This window comes from Notolabrus celidotus, chromosome 11 (assembly GCF_009762535.1).
Source record: "Notolabrus celidotus isolate fNotCel1 chromosome 11, fNotCel1.pri, whole genome shotgun sequence".
In the NCBI taxonomy this organism is placed as follows: domain Eukaryota; kingdom Metazoa; phylum Chordata; class Actinopteri; order Labriformes; family Labridae; genus Notolabrus; species Notolabrus celidotus.
In genome coordinates this window covers 25,779,609-25,796,237 of record NC_048282.1, presented here as the reverse complement: position 1 = coordinate 25,796,237, position 16,629 = coordinate 25,779,609, and the positions used below count along the sequence as shown (strand labels likewise).

Sequence of the window (16,629 nt, the reverse complement as noted above, 5' to 3'; positions counted from 1 at the left end):
CACTTGGGGTCCTCAGGTGTACCCGGGCTTGTTGGATGCGATGCAGCAGTGCCCTCTTGCTTTAACCAGCGCATCCCTTACCAGCAAGAGGTTTGTAATTGAAAGGGATGATGGACAGGGGCCACGGGGACATTTCAGAATCTCCATTGGTCTTATGCTGAGTAGCAAGCCAGTGATAGTGCATGACCACAGTGACAGCATGAACAGACTTTCTCTGATTAAATCAACACAAGTTTTAGTTTTAATTTGCTGATGAATAATATACAGTATACTGTACGCACACAATAGTGCCTTTTGTCCCAGGGCCGTCCTGGGGAACATCTCTGATCATCCAAGACACAATTTTTTATCTTCCCCAGGACGAGCATACTATATTTGATTTCCAACCTGCACACAGTACAAAATTAAAATGGGGCTTTGGCAGTGTTATGGAACTTGTCGAAAAAAGAAGTTGCGGGGAAGAGGATCTTATGCAGATGCTGTTATTTTCTGCATCTATCAAATGTCAAACACAGACATGATCGCTTAGGTCGTTCTCTCAAAATTAGCTAGATTACATGGCAGACTTGGCCTGGTCTGCAGAAAATTGTGCCTAGCTTGAGAACTGTTTCTCCCTGCATTTTCTTATTGAGTGGAATGAGCTGACTGACATCCATTGTTGATAGCACAATTACTAGGGACATGCAACTCATGCAACCCCACTTCAAAAATACTGAAATATCCCATTATGTATAATGTTAGTTGATCCGTACATAGGCTGGGATAATGTATTGTTAATTTGTGGTTATGTGAAATAGAATCCTGACAGAGTAAGACCTTCGAGTCAGGGTCTTGTCTCACCCTGTTGGGGTTCTATTCTGCATAACTACCGGCTAACTATAGATCACCCCTCACTCAAGACATTTTACGTGGGCATTTTAGGAAACATATTTTTAGTTTGTCACTCCAGAGGATGTTCATTTTTAAGTTTCTTTTCAATGGAAGTTTTTTGTTTTGCCTCATCAACTCTTACTGGTGCTGTGCTGTCAATAACAATGAAAATCCTGCAACATCTCACACTTAACTTCCCTCTTTATCTTCATTTGCTCACATTTAAAAGCTGCTGTGTTGGTGTCATCACGCCAGAGGTTTTGTCTCAAAATGGGCCATAACAAAAAGAAATGAGAGTTTAGTTGTTGTAGCTGATAAACATCTGGCAGTCTAGATTAAATGAGTACAGCGAGGAGGGTTTTAGTATTATTACAGTTTCTTACATGTGTTTTGACATAGAAGTGTAAATTGGCAGGATATCTTTATACAGACAGTTTTCAAACTCTTTTCCAATTCCTCTCCTGTCCTCTCTACATTTATTACACACCAGATGGTGCAAGAAGGATTCTCTGGAAAGCAAAATCATAACCGAGGCGCTAAAAGAGAAGTTGAGGCCTGTAGTCTGAAGGGACACTCCTTCCAGTAATCTAAAGATTTCCTCTGTTGTTTTTGTATGCATTGAGTTCTTCATGAACAGATGTCAGCAGGCTGTCTGCCCTCTTATATGAATGAGGACATTGGCTGTTCTTTGTCTTTTGAACTCCCTGTTGACCGTGTCTGCTTTCTTTATGCGATATATCTTTCATCATCCCATGCATAATGCTACGAAAACATTTGAGTATGTAGCAACCACTGGCCAGCTGTTGTAGTTATTGAGAAGTTCTGTTCGCTGCCAGCCGTTCAATCTTTCAGCACGTTGAAGTGCAAGCAGCTACGCTATTCACAGAATTTAGTAGGACGCTTCCTGTGTTGAGCAATAGTAAAAACTGGCCAGTGTAGTTCAGAGGCAGTGTCACAGGAGGAAATAAAGCTGAACAGGTCAGAGTTTTTGTTTGGGACAAAGGGGTTACATGGGCCATGAAGTAAGTGGAACCACTAAGCACCCGATGACCACAATAATCACCAGTTTATTTCTTTTATCTCCACATTTTTCTGTCCCTGGTGCTGCAGTATGTTTAACAAGTTCCACAAGTGAGAAGCGACTGGAGAGTGCAGAAGTGTGACAAATAGCAGCAGATCATGCAGAAAATGTGCAATGCTAAACATCAGTTACTGCACATGGGAGAAATGGTGTTTTTGTGCAGTGTTTGCTGTCCAAGGAGTTCTGGTGGAGAAGTTAAAGAAAAAAAAAAAAAAAAGAAGCAGGGTTGCTCCCACATCTGGGGACTTGGAATTGAATACACGGCTTCCTTTTCACAGTTTTTAGAAAAATTATGTTGAGTAGGGCAGAAAATCTTGCTTGGGTTTTGAGTTTCTTTTGATGTGTCCTGATGGCGATTATGAAATCCAATAAAAAACTAATTAGGAAATTAGGGGGCAGATCAATAAGGTTTGCTCTGGTGGAGCATGCTGTTTATGTGTGTGCTTTTTCTCTGTGTGTGTGTGTGTGTGTGTGTGTGTGTGTGTGTGTGTGTGTGTGTGTGTGCGTGTATGTATGGGGGGGTCAGTTTTTCGTCAACCTCCTTCTGCCCTGGGAGTGTGTTGCAGTTATGACCCGGCCGAAGCAATTGTTACTGATACTCCTCTGTGGATTCAGCCTGCTCTACCCCCGTATGGCTGTAATTTATATTTTGTTGACTGCCGCTTTTGTCTTCGTCCGTGTGTAATCTGATTCTATCGGTTCTCATTTTTGCTAATTTCATCCTTCTAATGTTACACCTAATGTACCCTGAAACCTCTTTATTGCTCTTTATTGCCTTAGCTTGGCTTTGCTTACTTAATTTATTTATTTAGAGTTGCTTTGACCACCACAAAAACAAGTGACGTAGTGGTGTTGCATTGACAGGAATGTGATGGAGGGTTGTATGAGGTTTCTGTCTCGCCCCTGTCTTGAAAGATGGATGGCTGTGTTCAGATGCTGTATAGAAAACCATACTATCTAAAATTTGACACTTTCAGCACTTTGGCAAAAGTGAGCTCAAATATTTAATATTCATGAAATGAATATCTATGTTTATGAGAGCCTCTCACACTCACTCAAAATAGATTACAGACCTTTTTGTTTCAAGTTACAGAGTAAGACCAGAATGGACCTTAAAGGCACCTGGGAACCCAAATCAACAAAACGTTCTACCTATGATATTTCAGACCATATGTAAATACTAAAAACTATGTAAAAATATTAGAACTCAACTTTGATCCATTTTCAAATATGTTCAATTGCGTTTTTTAACACGTTTTCACACTGGGTTTGAAGGGGGCTGGTTTAACCTGGTATTTAGAAACACTGAGTCACGTGCACACTTCTTTGCTAATCATGTACTGCCTGTAATCTGTCTGTATAGCTGTCTCTCTGCTCTTTGTATAGCTGTGATCGTGTGTCTATCTGCACATCCACCGGTGAAGATGACAGCTTGTTGTCATCCTTCTACTTTCCCAACTATGGTGGATTTGGGGAAATTTTGGGCCGCGTTTGAGTGGCCAAAGCAGTCCCCCACACATGCTCGGCTCATTTCCCCAGGACAGGTTCACTAACTTTCCCCAAACTGCTCAGAGTTTAGCCAAACAGCTCAGTCTGTCACCCGGAACCATGCTCCTCTGCGTGCACATACTACACTTCAGCCTCCGCTGCTCCGGGCGTCCCCTGGTCCTGATGCCCCGGAGTCCTGAGTCTGAAGTATTTTGTAACTCATCTCTCAGAGACCATTTGAAATGAATATTTTTCAGATTCTGGAGTTTTTATGTCTTTAGATTCAGAGTCGGACGGCTCAAACACGCAGGCTGTGAACTCTCTCTTGACCTGTCAATCAAAGAGAAACGCCCACACAGTCCTGAGAAATACTCTGACCTGTAAAATAAGCTGTTTTTGAACAGAGTTTTTTCATAGTTGTGGATGTTTATTTTCACTCAGATTTTTGTTAAAGCTTGATAAAACATTCAATTTTGATATTCTACTTGAATTTAAATATTCCACTTATGTTTCCAGGGCCTTGAAACAGGTCCTCCCTCGGAACAGGGGTCAGGTGTATGTTAGTGTTGGAGTTGGGGTGTAGTTTTGGGTGTATCTGCGAGCTGTGGGTTCAAGCCGTAATCCTGTGGGATAATAAATTAAGGTGCCAGGTAAGGCCACAAGGATCGTGGGGTGTATTGGACAGTACTGACTCCTCGCCGCTCCTCTATCCCACACCCCAGCCCTCTTCTTGGCCCTACTTGCCGCCCACCGGTCGGTATGGAAACAGGGCCTTATTTAGCGGCCGGACCTGTCCGTGTCCGCGGCTGGCGATTTGTCCTTGTCTAATTACGGCTGCTGGCTGCTGCCCGTGTGCACATGACTAATGGAGGGGCCGGGGACGAGGAGGGGGCGAGGTTGGGTGCAGGGGGGGGGGAGGCAGCGGGGGAGGAGGAAGCAGTGGACGAGCAGAGCGGCCGCCGGTGATTTGTGGACCAGGCACTCTGTCATTGCCCTGGACCCATTTGTCTTCAAGAGGAGTCGGGAAGAAGAGGGGTGGAGACGAAGGGGATAGTGGTGGTGGCGGTGGGGGCTCCAGGGCAGAAAATGGTTTACAATGACTCCCATTTTCCAGCACTTTCATCCTTGGCCACAACTGCGTGCATGGTTTGCCAGGGGGATGGACCGGGAGGCTGACTTGATGTAGGATGTGACAGAAACCTCGACAGCTCACTGGTGCTATTCCTTTCTGAGGAGGTTGGCTTGATGGCCACCCTCCCTCTCCCCTGAGAGCAAGCCTTATCTGTTTTGTCCCTGTCATTTGGCAAGAGCAGAGGCTCTGTAGATTCAATGCTCTGCTGTCTGGACTCCAACTTGGAGACCAATTTTATCTCTCATCCCTACGACTATGCACATACATCACCCACAGCTACGACTTTGGCTGTTGTGTTTTCTCTTTTATGTCACCATTCAACGCTCCGCAAGTTAAGCTGTTACAAAACAGATGCCTGTATTGGTAGATACTACCCTGCTGTAAAATGCTGTAACAGGTAAAGTGTCTGCAATAACACCAACCACTGATCCACTATGCCTATTTGGTGGTGGCACTGTATTGAAATCAGTACAGTGCATCAGAAAAGGATTTGCCAAAAGTGCAGAAGAGGAAGTAAAAAGTTTTCCTCATAGAGCGTCTGTGGATCTTTCTTGAACCACAACCTATACCCTTTACAGTTTACATGACATTGAGGATCTGCTATTCACTGGCTTGCTGTGAAAATTGTGCCAGTGTTCACTTGATTATTTACAGAGACTTCCAAAACTAAGTATCTTAAACAACAGATTGAAAACAGTGAGATACATGAAGGATTATCCCCCAAGAATGTAAATGAAATCTTTTATATTGTGCCAAATAATTCTGGTATTCAAACATTTTATTGGCAAATGTACCTAATTCAAAGATGGTGGAGATTGAAGTGGTCAAAGATGTCAGATAAGTACTAGTTCAGTCCCAAAGTCTTGCATTTAGTACCAGCTCCTCTTTCTCTGCGTCCCTTTTTTGCCCATATTTCCCTTCAGTTATGTGCAGCATGCTGTAGCCACCTGCATCCTTTTTCCACCTGGGGTCCTTATTAGACCCATGCTTGGGTTTCTTCAGTCTCACCGACAGGAAAGAGCAGCAGTAGGGCAGGAACTACTAACTCTGTATTGATTTTACACTGTTTTTTATCTGCCCCCCTTTGCTCTCTCTCCAGGTCTTTTTAAGTAAATAAACACCAGATTTGTCATGTTTGTCCAGGGAGAGGAGGGGGTCGATGGAGGGGATAGGGGGTGGAAGAGAGGGGCCAGGCTCAGGCCTTGCACTGGGTCAGCCATGATTCATTCTGCCATCTCATGGATGGAGGGATTCGGGTAGGATTGTTGAAGGGTGCCTGTGGAGCCTCTCTCTGACCTCCCTCGCTCCTGTTCCTCCCTTAGCGCTCCTGGGCAGCCCTGGTCCTAAATCACAAGCTGTCAACATGTTGGCAGAACAATGGTGCAGGGTCTTCTGCTCCATCTCAGGCTCCAGCAGACTGGACACAGTTTCCGCCATCGTTAGTGTGAGCTTGTACCCTCTCTGCTCCTCCCTGGCCCCTTAGCCCCAAAGGGCCCAAAGGAGGCGAGGGGTTAGGCTTAGCCCGATGGTCTGATGAGTCGCTGGGCTGGAGGACTGTTGGTATGGGGGCAGGGAGGGAGGAAATGTTGTCTCATGGATATTTTATCTTCTCTTTTTGCCTTTTCTATATGAATAAAAAAATTTGTGGTCATGAGACTTGACTGAGGTGACCGAAGTAGGCAGTTTATGGAAAGACTGAAAGTTAAACAAGTAACTTTGGGGGTTCCAAAGTGTCAGCAATGTTTACACTTGAAGTATTTGATTTAGTAAGAGAAACAAAACTGTTGCTGTTTACAGTTTCTCAAAATTTAGAGGAAAATATATTGCTCTTCTCTTTGTTTTGATTATTTATTAAGTTGAATCTCTTGACAATCAAAACTTGTCTTTTTAAGATGCCACATGCTGGGGCTTATTTTTACTCAAATTTCAATTTTCTTGACAACTAAAAAGTCAGACTGCTTAGTTCAAGAAATAGTTGGCAGATTAATTAAGAATGACGTTCTTTATTTTGAAACCTCAATGAAACAGTTAACCGTACGGCCTTCCTCATAGCTCATTTCTCCATCACCCATTACCCTTTTTGTCTCGATTGTTTTCTTGACTTCCCGACTTGCCCCTCCTCTCGCCGTTTAAAGTCAAGAGTCCGAGGTCAATCTATCAAATCTCCTAACTGAGGGGCGATCAATATGTCAGCAGCCCTACACTCCCTCAGCAGTTATGATGATGTCCGTGGTCCTCCGCCCGCCTCGGCTGCTGTTACTGCCGCTACAGTGCGCTGAGCAGGGGATCGAACCCGGCCTGTCAAGGGGCCTGACGGAAAGCATGAATCACCATTACTGGAGCTGCTGTTTGCTCCCCGATGCTCGGCAGACATGTGCAAACTGATGCGCTGTAAGTAGTGTACAAGCATGCACCACACACATGCACAAACCTAAACACACAAACATCTCTGTAATTTAGAATCAGAATCAGAATCAGCTTTATTGGCCAAGTATGCTTGAACACTCAAGGAATTTGACTTTAGTTAACTGTGCTCTCTTTGTACAAGGCATAAGAATAAGAATAAGACCTACAAATAAAAAAATAAAAATATAATAACAATAACATTAGCTATAAATACAAAAGAACAACAAATAGGCTTGACTATTATGTACAGGCTAAAATAATATGATAAAGTGCGGTGGTGAGTTGCAGAGGTAGTTTTTACATCATAAAAATAGTAGTTAAATAATACAAAAAATAGAAATATGGAATTCTGCTTGGAGAATTGTTGCATTGTGTATTTACATGTATATTTACAGATAGTATTGATCCAACAGGTATGACACTGTTATGGTTTAGTGTTCATCAGAGTGACAGCCTGGGGGAAGAAACTGTTCTTATGGCGGGTTGTGATCTGTAGTGCCTGCCGGAGGGGAGGAGTTTGAAGAATTTGTGTCCAGGGTGTGAGGGGTCAGCGGTGATGCTACCTGCCCGTTTCCTGACCTGGGACCGGTACAAGTCCTGGATGGGGGGGGCAGGTCAACACCGATGATTTTTTCTGCAGTCCTTATAGTCCGTTGCAGTCTGTGTTTGTCTTGTTTGGTTGCAGAGCCAAACCAGACAGTGATGGAGGTGCACAGAACTGACTGGATGATGGAGGTGTAAACATGATCAGCAGCTCCTGGGCAGGTTGAACTTCCTGAGCTGACGCAGGAAGTACATCCTCTGCTGGGCCTTTTTCCTGATAGTGTCTATGTGGGAGGTCCACCTCAGGTCCCGGGAGATAGTGGATCCCAGGAACCTGAAAGAGTCCACAGTAGACACAGTTCTGTTCAGGATGGTGTGTGTGTGTGTGTGTGGGGGGGGGGGGTTCTCCTGAAGTCCACTGTCACCTCTGTCATTTAAAAATACTTGCTCATATGCTGGAAGGTAAAGGTGAATTGTTTACACACAAACTAAGACACACTCTCATTTACCCACCCACGCACCTAAATGTGCACACTTCATCACTCAATTAAGTGTCAGTAGGTATTTGACCCATTAGCTCCTGGAATCTGATCCAGCCTGCCCACCACCTCAGGACTTGTTAGCCCGGCGTGAGCTCAGTTCAGCGGGCATAGAAGGGCTCCGGTTACCCCTCTAATCTCATTGGAACGCTTTAGCCACGGCTAGCGGATGCCTGCATGTCCGACAAATAGCCCACGCACTAATAGCACCATGCTTTGTGTTCATGGCTCGTGTTTGTGTGTGTGTTCATGCACAAAACATTGCTTGTATGGATCTGTTACTGAATAGTGAGCACAGGGGCTGGGGAATATGATGTTGAAAAATGGTTTGTGTGCGTGTGTGCAAGCATTGTGTTTGTGTGTAGAAATAATATTCTAGTTTACAGGATGCAATTTCCCCTTAATATGCCCATCCTAATGTAATTTGGCGTCTATGGAGTGTCTGTGCGCTGGGCCGGGCTGGTGTGTGTTTCTGCTGACTGCTCCGGTTTTGTGTTTATATGGATGAGTGGCTCTCTGGGAGAGCATTATGCATCCTTTTCAGCGTTTAAAGATTATGTGCATGGTGGCGGCAGAAGCATTAGACAAACAAGGAAATATGTCTTTGATTAAAATATCTTTTATCTCTTTATTGATTAAAAGGCTTAGTTCGGTAATAGAATGTCTCTGGCCCTCCCCTCTGGGCCTTTCTTTGCTTCCCTTTGGCTGTTATTTTTTAGCCTAGGATAAAGGAGTTAGTATTTTACAGCAAGTAATTCAACCCTATAGCTTAACTAATACAACCACTGTGTATGATCAGCAAGAGTAATGCAAAATTACAAATAATTACACTCAATGACACAACTTTGCACCTTTATTTAAATATTTGCATTATGATGATGGTTTAAATTATGGCAACTTGTATCATACTCATACTGTCTTACAATATACAGTAGTTTTTTTATGGTAGAGTTCTAATACATCTTTATTACTCCTTTTTGATTTCTGATTTTAGTGCATTAAAATGATCCAAGGAAGTTTGAAATGCTTGAATAATATTGTAGTTTGGTAATGTGTAAAGAACAGACAAAGAAATAAGATAAGATAACATAAGATAGAAACCATGTCACTGAGGCATACCAATGACACAACAATTACCAATGACACAATACATAACAATAAGATACCAATGTGGCAGTAAAAAGTAATATCATATGAACATTAGTGCAGAGTATGTGAACCCTCATACTCATACAAGAGCGTTATGTTGGTTTAGATTGTTTGTTCAGTAGAGTGATGGAAGTAGGGAGGAAGGAGAGCTTGAAGCGATTACTTTTATATCTGCTCGCTCTGAACCGTCTGCCAGAGGGCAATAATTCATATTCTGAATAAAGAACATGTGAAGAGTCCTTCAAGATTTTTTGTGCCTGATGAGAACAGTCTTTTCAAAGACAGTTTGAAGGGACAGGTAATTTTATTACCAATCACTTTCATGGCACATTTAAAAAGTTTTTCTATGGCGAGCTCACTCGAAAGTTCTCAAAAAGTCATTGGTGCTGACCCAAAAAGGGACAACAAGTTGAAAAAAATGTCAGCACTCGCAATAAGTTCAAAACTTTTAATGTAGAAATAGAAAGCAGCTCGAAGAAACAAACGCGTCTCAGCCTTATGCTTTCATCAGCGTCTCACCAACAAGGTGGGTGTGTCTCCTTTATATGCGTAAGTCGCCAGGTGCGAAACATAGATTGTATAAAATATGGACGTAGTATCCGAGAAGTCACCCATCTGTTTCTGAAGCTCTGTTTTGAGACCAATCGGTGGCGGCAGCCATATTGCTTCTGTCGAGCCAGTGTGACGTAATGAGGCGGAGTTTGAGCCTCCTAGCCACCAGCTGCAGCGTTCCCGCAGGCAGCTGTACCTCTCATTGGAAGACTCGTAATCTCAATATCTTCGAAATTGCTGCGTTAGAAAAAAATTCACCCCCTCACAGTGAAAGCACATTGGGAAATGAGCTATCCAGACTACACTCTTCTTTTGTACCAGGCTGCAAACATGTTTATTTCTGCTGTAAAGATCGTTTTTTTCCCATTCATGTGTATGTGACTTCCGGTACTTCCGGAGCAGGCCTCAAGCGGATCCTTGATGAACTGCAGCTTTTAACACTTCCGCATTGGACTCATATTTTTAGACCGAAGGTTGCCGCTTGGTGCAAAACCACAGAAAAAAACAACGTGACAAAATAACACAAAATTATACAAAGGAACAACTTCAGTTAACAGGAAATAACAAAAAGTGAGAAATCACAACCAACAGCATAACAGCACAGGAGCCTAAAATAAACAAATACATAAATGGAACAGTCAGTCAAAATACAAGCCTTGGAATAATATTGTAGTTCAGTAATGTGTAAAGGAAATTCATGGTTCTTTCTTTTACATTTTATAGACTACCTAAAATTCTACTAGCATGCCTGGCATCAGACCACTGACCTTACACTGCTCCTCTTTATAGTTCTACTCACAGTTCAAAGAACATTAATACGTTAAGTATTCATAGTGATCAAATATTAATTATTTGTGCAGCAGGAATCCTCCCCTTTCCACTCACATGTGCAAGTGGAAAAAGTTTGCCCCTTTTTGAACCTTGACTTTTCTGAAGCATCGCATGTGACAGCAGTCTGACAGACACGCTTACACAAACACGGCAGACGTCTTGTCGACAATGGCTTGATATTCTCTGGTGGCTGCGAGGCATCAGGGTCAAGCCCCGTCTGTACCTCATTAGTCAGGTCACGAGACAAGCTGGGTGAGAGGCCAGATCACGTCCTTAAGTCATGTTTATGTGTCCCTGTGAACACCTTACTGTCAAGTTTTTTGTCCCTCTGCTGATGACAAAGAGCGACCAAGGAAAGAGGGTTATCCTTTGAGTGTGTGTGTGTGTGTGTGTGGGTGTCTGTCTTGTGTGCTTGATTGGAAGACACTGAGCTGAGGCTGAATGAGAACAGATGGAGATGTGCTCTTTAATTAACCCTGCAGAATCACAGGGCTGAAAACAGGCCTCGGTCCGTGAATAACATCCAGCACATCCAGGGTGTGTGTTAGGTGCAATGTTAGTGTATGTGACTTCTCTCTCTCTCTCTCTCTCTCTCTCGCTCTCTCTCTGTCTCTCTCTCTCTCTCTCTCTGTGTCTGTGTGTGTGTGTGTGTGTGTGTGTGTGTGTGTGTGTGTGTGTGTAGAGTCTGCTGAGAAGTAGCCGGAGCATCGACCCATTCCCCCCATCCCCCTTCCCCAGAGCGGGGCGTTTTATTTCTCATTAGCGGGCAGCAAACTGCTGGGGGATGAAATTTGCTAACAGGAATTAAAAGTGCATTAACACATCTGAGAGATTCATTTCTGCTAATAGTTTTATTAGTGCTCTGACCTTTCAGTTCATTAGAGGACTGTGGGAGAAGGGAGGGGTTGAGATAGGGAGAAAAGGGGGGATAAGAGGGTCTTAGGGTGCACTGTACTTGGGTAGACCTTTGGAAGTATATGCAATCACAAAAGGTACATAATGGTGGCAAATTAGTGCTCTTGTAAAGCTTTTTTCAAATTTGTTTATTGTAGCTTTCTCTCAGAGACTTGTATAAAGCTGTCTGCTACCTTCGCCTTTAAAATTTGGTCCCCCTCTTTCCTTTCATGACACGATAATGATGCAAATTGCCGACCACCAGCAGCTATAAGATGATGCCGACTCAGTGGTGGTGGCCTGATGCTCACCTCCCTCCTCTCAATTACCAGAATTTATAACACAATGTTTTTCAGGTCTGTTAGCGCTTGAGTGTATCACTTATCCAGCCGGTTAATTGTTTATGAACTGCGCCCTCCCCCTCCCTCAAATGAAAGTGAGAGAAGCAAGAAAAGAGCAGCCAGTGTGACAAGAATGGCATTCAGTGAAGGTGAATGGGTCATGATAGTCGACAGTCTTTGAAATAAAAAGTCGACTAATCATGCCAAGCAGTCACCAACAGAGTCTTTCCTGAACCATCGATGGACGGTGAGATAGTGCTCGGATTTATTTCACCACGGTGGGCAGCTAAAATGGAATTAATGTTTGTTTCTTCTGTTTTATTGGAAAGCAAGTGAGACAAGTTACAGTGCAATTTGCTTTGCCCTGTTTCCCTATAATTAGCACCTTACAGAAATGAAATAACATTGACGAGAAGGTCATAATCCTGATCTATAGTGAAATTAATCCTGCTATCGACACAACAAGCAAACAATACAATTAAGAGCAGAGGGAGGAGAGGGAGGAAAAAAAGAAAAGGGGAAAGAGCAGGTCTGAGGGATGGGATGTGTTTTATCTCCTGGGTTCACTGTGCAAAAATCCTATGAAGGTTTCTAATTAATTCATCCATTGTTAATGAAGGCAAAGCGAGGAACCAGGGATTATACATGAGAAGAAAAGCAACACAATTAGAGATACCAGCCTAATGATTGCTTTTTTACTTGTTGTTGTTTCTTCCTTGTACTAAGTTGACTTGCTGCAGCACGTTTATTGGTCGTTTCAAAATCAACTAACCTCTTCTCTGAGTTATCACATCAAATAACATGAAGGGGTGGTTGAAGTTAAGTTTTAAGCAACTTTAAAAAGGTTCAATATTAGTCTTTAGATCAGCTGGTTTTGTCAGAAAGTTGAAAAGTTTAATTAAAAAAAAAAAACTAAAATACACTTCAACATCTTCTCTGGGAATACATATATTGTGGATTAAAAATACAGGGAATTATAACAGGTACAGTGTCATTCATTAAGTTTTGAAGTTTTGATTTTATGATTGTATCATGCACAATCATATGCCCAGCCCGCATGGGCTTACAAGACACCATAAATTTAGCATCATAGAAAGAAGTAAGCAGTCTTTCAACAGGCAACAAGTACCAAGAAGAAAGGCGGGTTGCATAGCAAAATATAACAACCAATTGAATCAAGCCCTCAAGAATCACCATGTCAAATTCAGCCAAACAAAAACTAAAGCCAAACGAAGCTGGAAAAATTGTCAGCTTCTCGGTGATGGATTGAAAGTGTGAAAATAATAGAGAAGGTTCTTGGAGTCTTTGTTAAGACAAGAAACACCTGCGGCAGAGACCATCGTCCTATGTTTGCCCATCATCCTTTGTGCTCCGCTCCCTGCCTTAAATGTAGTACTGTGAAAATAGCGGACACCGGTGTTAGTGGTGAGGTACAGAAAAGCAGTTATGTTGAGTTCAGCATTTCCAATGTGGCTCCCACAGATGTTTGGCCTCAAAACAGTGCTTCAGAAACAGATGGGTGACGTCACGGATACTGTCCATTAATTATAGTCTATTAGTCTGAATCACCTTTTTTAATTTACATAATGAAAAAATAGGTACATTAATGAGCCCAAGTAGTAAAAATGTATTCAGTGTGACAATATAATGTTTACTGAAGAAGTTATAAATCTGCTTTCCCTCAGCATATACATTATTTGGCTGCGATGATGTCATCAACATTTTTATAGTTCATTTTTTCAATACAGTCACAACTTTTTCCACTACATCTGTCTTTATGTACCAGATTCAACACTTTTTTAAGTACTCCAACCAGGGAAAGCAAAGTTTACTGATGTTGTAAAGAGTAACTTTACCAAGTGCAATCATCAAATTTGCTACTCTCGTAGATATTATAAACAGAAGAGGATACAAGATAACCCTAAAAACTATGTACATGTAGCAGAAAAACATCGACCTGTTGAGGTAAAACTTGTAAAAGCCAAAAAGCAAACCTGGCTTTCAGTAGCATCACTCACAAATCTACGAAAAACACAGTAACAGGATTCGCAGTGCTGTCAGCCAGTAGCAGATAATCCAATGCCAGTGACAGAGCGGGCATGGTGCTGTTTCCAGCTGAGTAGTTTTAACTGGCGCTTTTGACTGTCCTGAGGATCCAGAGGGGAGCAGAGGCCGAGCGCGGTGAGCTGCTGGAAGGATGGTGCATCTGAGCGTCAGAGGGTGAAGAAGGATTGCCTTTCAAGAATTACGAGCCATTAAATCAGAGCCTGGAAATCTCAAGGTTCCCCAAGACTGCTGCACAAGGAATCTGGGGTGGAGAAATATTGTTTATGGTTTAAAAGGCCTGGCGATGGATTTATAAAAGAAACATTCATCATTGCAGGAAAACGGAACAAAACATTTCGGAAATAAATACTCACTCTATAGGTATACTTGTCAGCCAGACAGCACAATAAGAAGTGAATTGGGAGGGAGATCGTTCATTTGCTGGCAGCTGGCCCCCAAACATGCTCCATGTGAGTGTGTATGTGTGTGTGGGCCCTCAGTGGTTTGTTGTGTCTGTGAAAATATATACACCATATATTATAAATGTCCTGGTGTGCTTCATTTGTGTATAAAAGTAAAAATAATTAACACTACAAACTTTTGGTGAACATGTTATTTCCCCATTAGACTTGACATGCCTTTTATAAGTGAGTCCTCCAGTAAACGCAATTAACAGTATTGATTATCTCTTGCTAAGCCGTCCCTGGAATAGAAAAATATAGCTTAAGAGAAGTAGCTTTTTACAGGAAGGTGATGAGTTTTTGCCAATGATGTGACCTTGAGACAGTGTTAAAAAATCTATGCTGTTGTCTTCTTGCTGTCTGGGACAAGTGGTGCAGAAACAGGTAAAAGCTCTGTTGTTATGGCCAGTAGACCAAGTGTAATTTGGCATTGGGGTTGAACATAGTGCTGTTATTGGCTTGAAGCAAACTGTTGGCTTTTTGAGGCATTACCTGACTCAGTTAGCAGACTGATATGCACTAGATGACTGCAAGAGTTGTTTTTACATGTGTAAGACTAATTTCCTCTTAGAATGTAGATATGAGCCATAGACTATATAAGTGATAGATGTAGTTTCAGTGGCATTACTCCTTGGTTTCTAAAGAGGCTTTATGAAGCCCAACAGTGGCTGTCCTCATATTGGAAATGCTGACTCACACAACTCCAAATCTAGAAAAAAAGAAGATGAAGTTAAGGCGGGCCCTTAACCATACCTGCCAGTCAAATCATCCATGCCCCAATTCTACCAAATTTTCCAAAGTGGTTATTTTTGATATGATCAAAATGGATGGACCAAAATGGCACCAAACCTTTTGTCTATTATTTCATTCTGCTGTAAAAAATTGCATTTTAACATGGGCTCTAATGGAGTCTTCTTGGTTTCTAGAGTCAGCCTCAAGTAGACACTGAAGCTACAGCTTAACTAAGTTCCATACTCATGTTGTCTCATTTCCAACACCAGAGGTTTCAGCCTTGTATAAACACAGGTTGTTGACAGTGAAATTCACCTGATAGCACAGCATGACAACACCAAAGAAAATCTCTCAGTTTGTCAGGGTTTATCCTCTGGGGAAGCAAGAATGCTATTAAAAAACTTGTTGGTAATTCAACAATGATGTGCTGAGATTTTTGAAAGGTTAAATGAAAACTTTGACCTTCTGTTGTAGTTGAGTGAAATTTCAGAAGATCATCAAAGTTTGTGATTCATCTTCTGAGGACCATACATGTCCATACAAACTACTTGCCGCTTCATCCAGAGGTGATTCACAACCATTTGATCATGACTAATTTAAAACCGGTCCTCAGCACATCGTTTGTGTTTTGCACTACGTCAACTCATGTCTCACTCAGCGGTAAGAAAACATCAAAACATTATCATAGTGAAAGTTAGAAATACAAACAAACATGAAATGTATGCACAGGAGGCGGGCAGAACGGCAGGACGGGATTTGATTGGTTTCATAATTTGGCTCCTGATGGCAGGGATTGGTTGCTGTTTTCCCAGGTTTACTCTGGCTGTAGATAGCAGCTTTTTGTCGCTTTTTTTAAGAACACATTATGTATTGATTACCATCGGGACATAAAGATCATTTTAACCAGTATAACAAAAAGTGTATCTAAATCTGACTACCAACCCTAGCTTTAAGTTACAGAATCATTCTTTACATTTGATGTTTAAAAATTAAAACTTATACTAAGATAGCCTGTGCACCTTATTTGTTTCTTACTTTGATCACTGTGCTTTAGGGTCAGTTTCTACTATTACAGTACATAAATCCTCTGGGGAAAAGCACAGGCTGTGACCAGGCATTCGTGAAAGTACTGATTGATTAATCTGCAAGATTATGCATAGTGACTGATATTGATGAGTGAGGATTTGATCAATTCCACACTCTTATACACACCAATCCTCTTGGGGATTTATGGTGAAGGGTAAGAGTCTGTCGAATGAAAATGAGAGAAAAGGGAAGACGTAACGCTAAAGAAAGGAAGACAATGATAGAGTGGAGTGACGGACAAAAGGAGAGTGGGAGAAATCAGCATTTGAACTATACATATAAGAGTGTGTTTAAGGGCAGCTATGTGGGTGTAGAGATTAGTATGTGAGGGCTAATGCAAATATAAAGCTTTACATCAGTACATGTATGTGATGGTTATGATGTCCAGGGAGGGCAAGGTGAAACATGTATGTCAACACAAGTGTGTCTGTGTGTGTTTGATGGATTGGCTGGCAGGGTAAGGCTGCAGATAAGAGTG

At 42.1% G+C, this 16,629-nt stretch overlaps 1 long non-coding RNA gene across 1 annotated transcript in view; it reads left to right on the top strand.

The window, feature by feature from the left end:
• LOC117821849 overlaps window positions 1-16,629 on the top strand; it is a 30,640-nt gene that overhangs the window by 4,779 nt on the left and 9,232 nt on the right. The gene's annotated exons all lie outside the window — the stretch shown is intronic.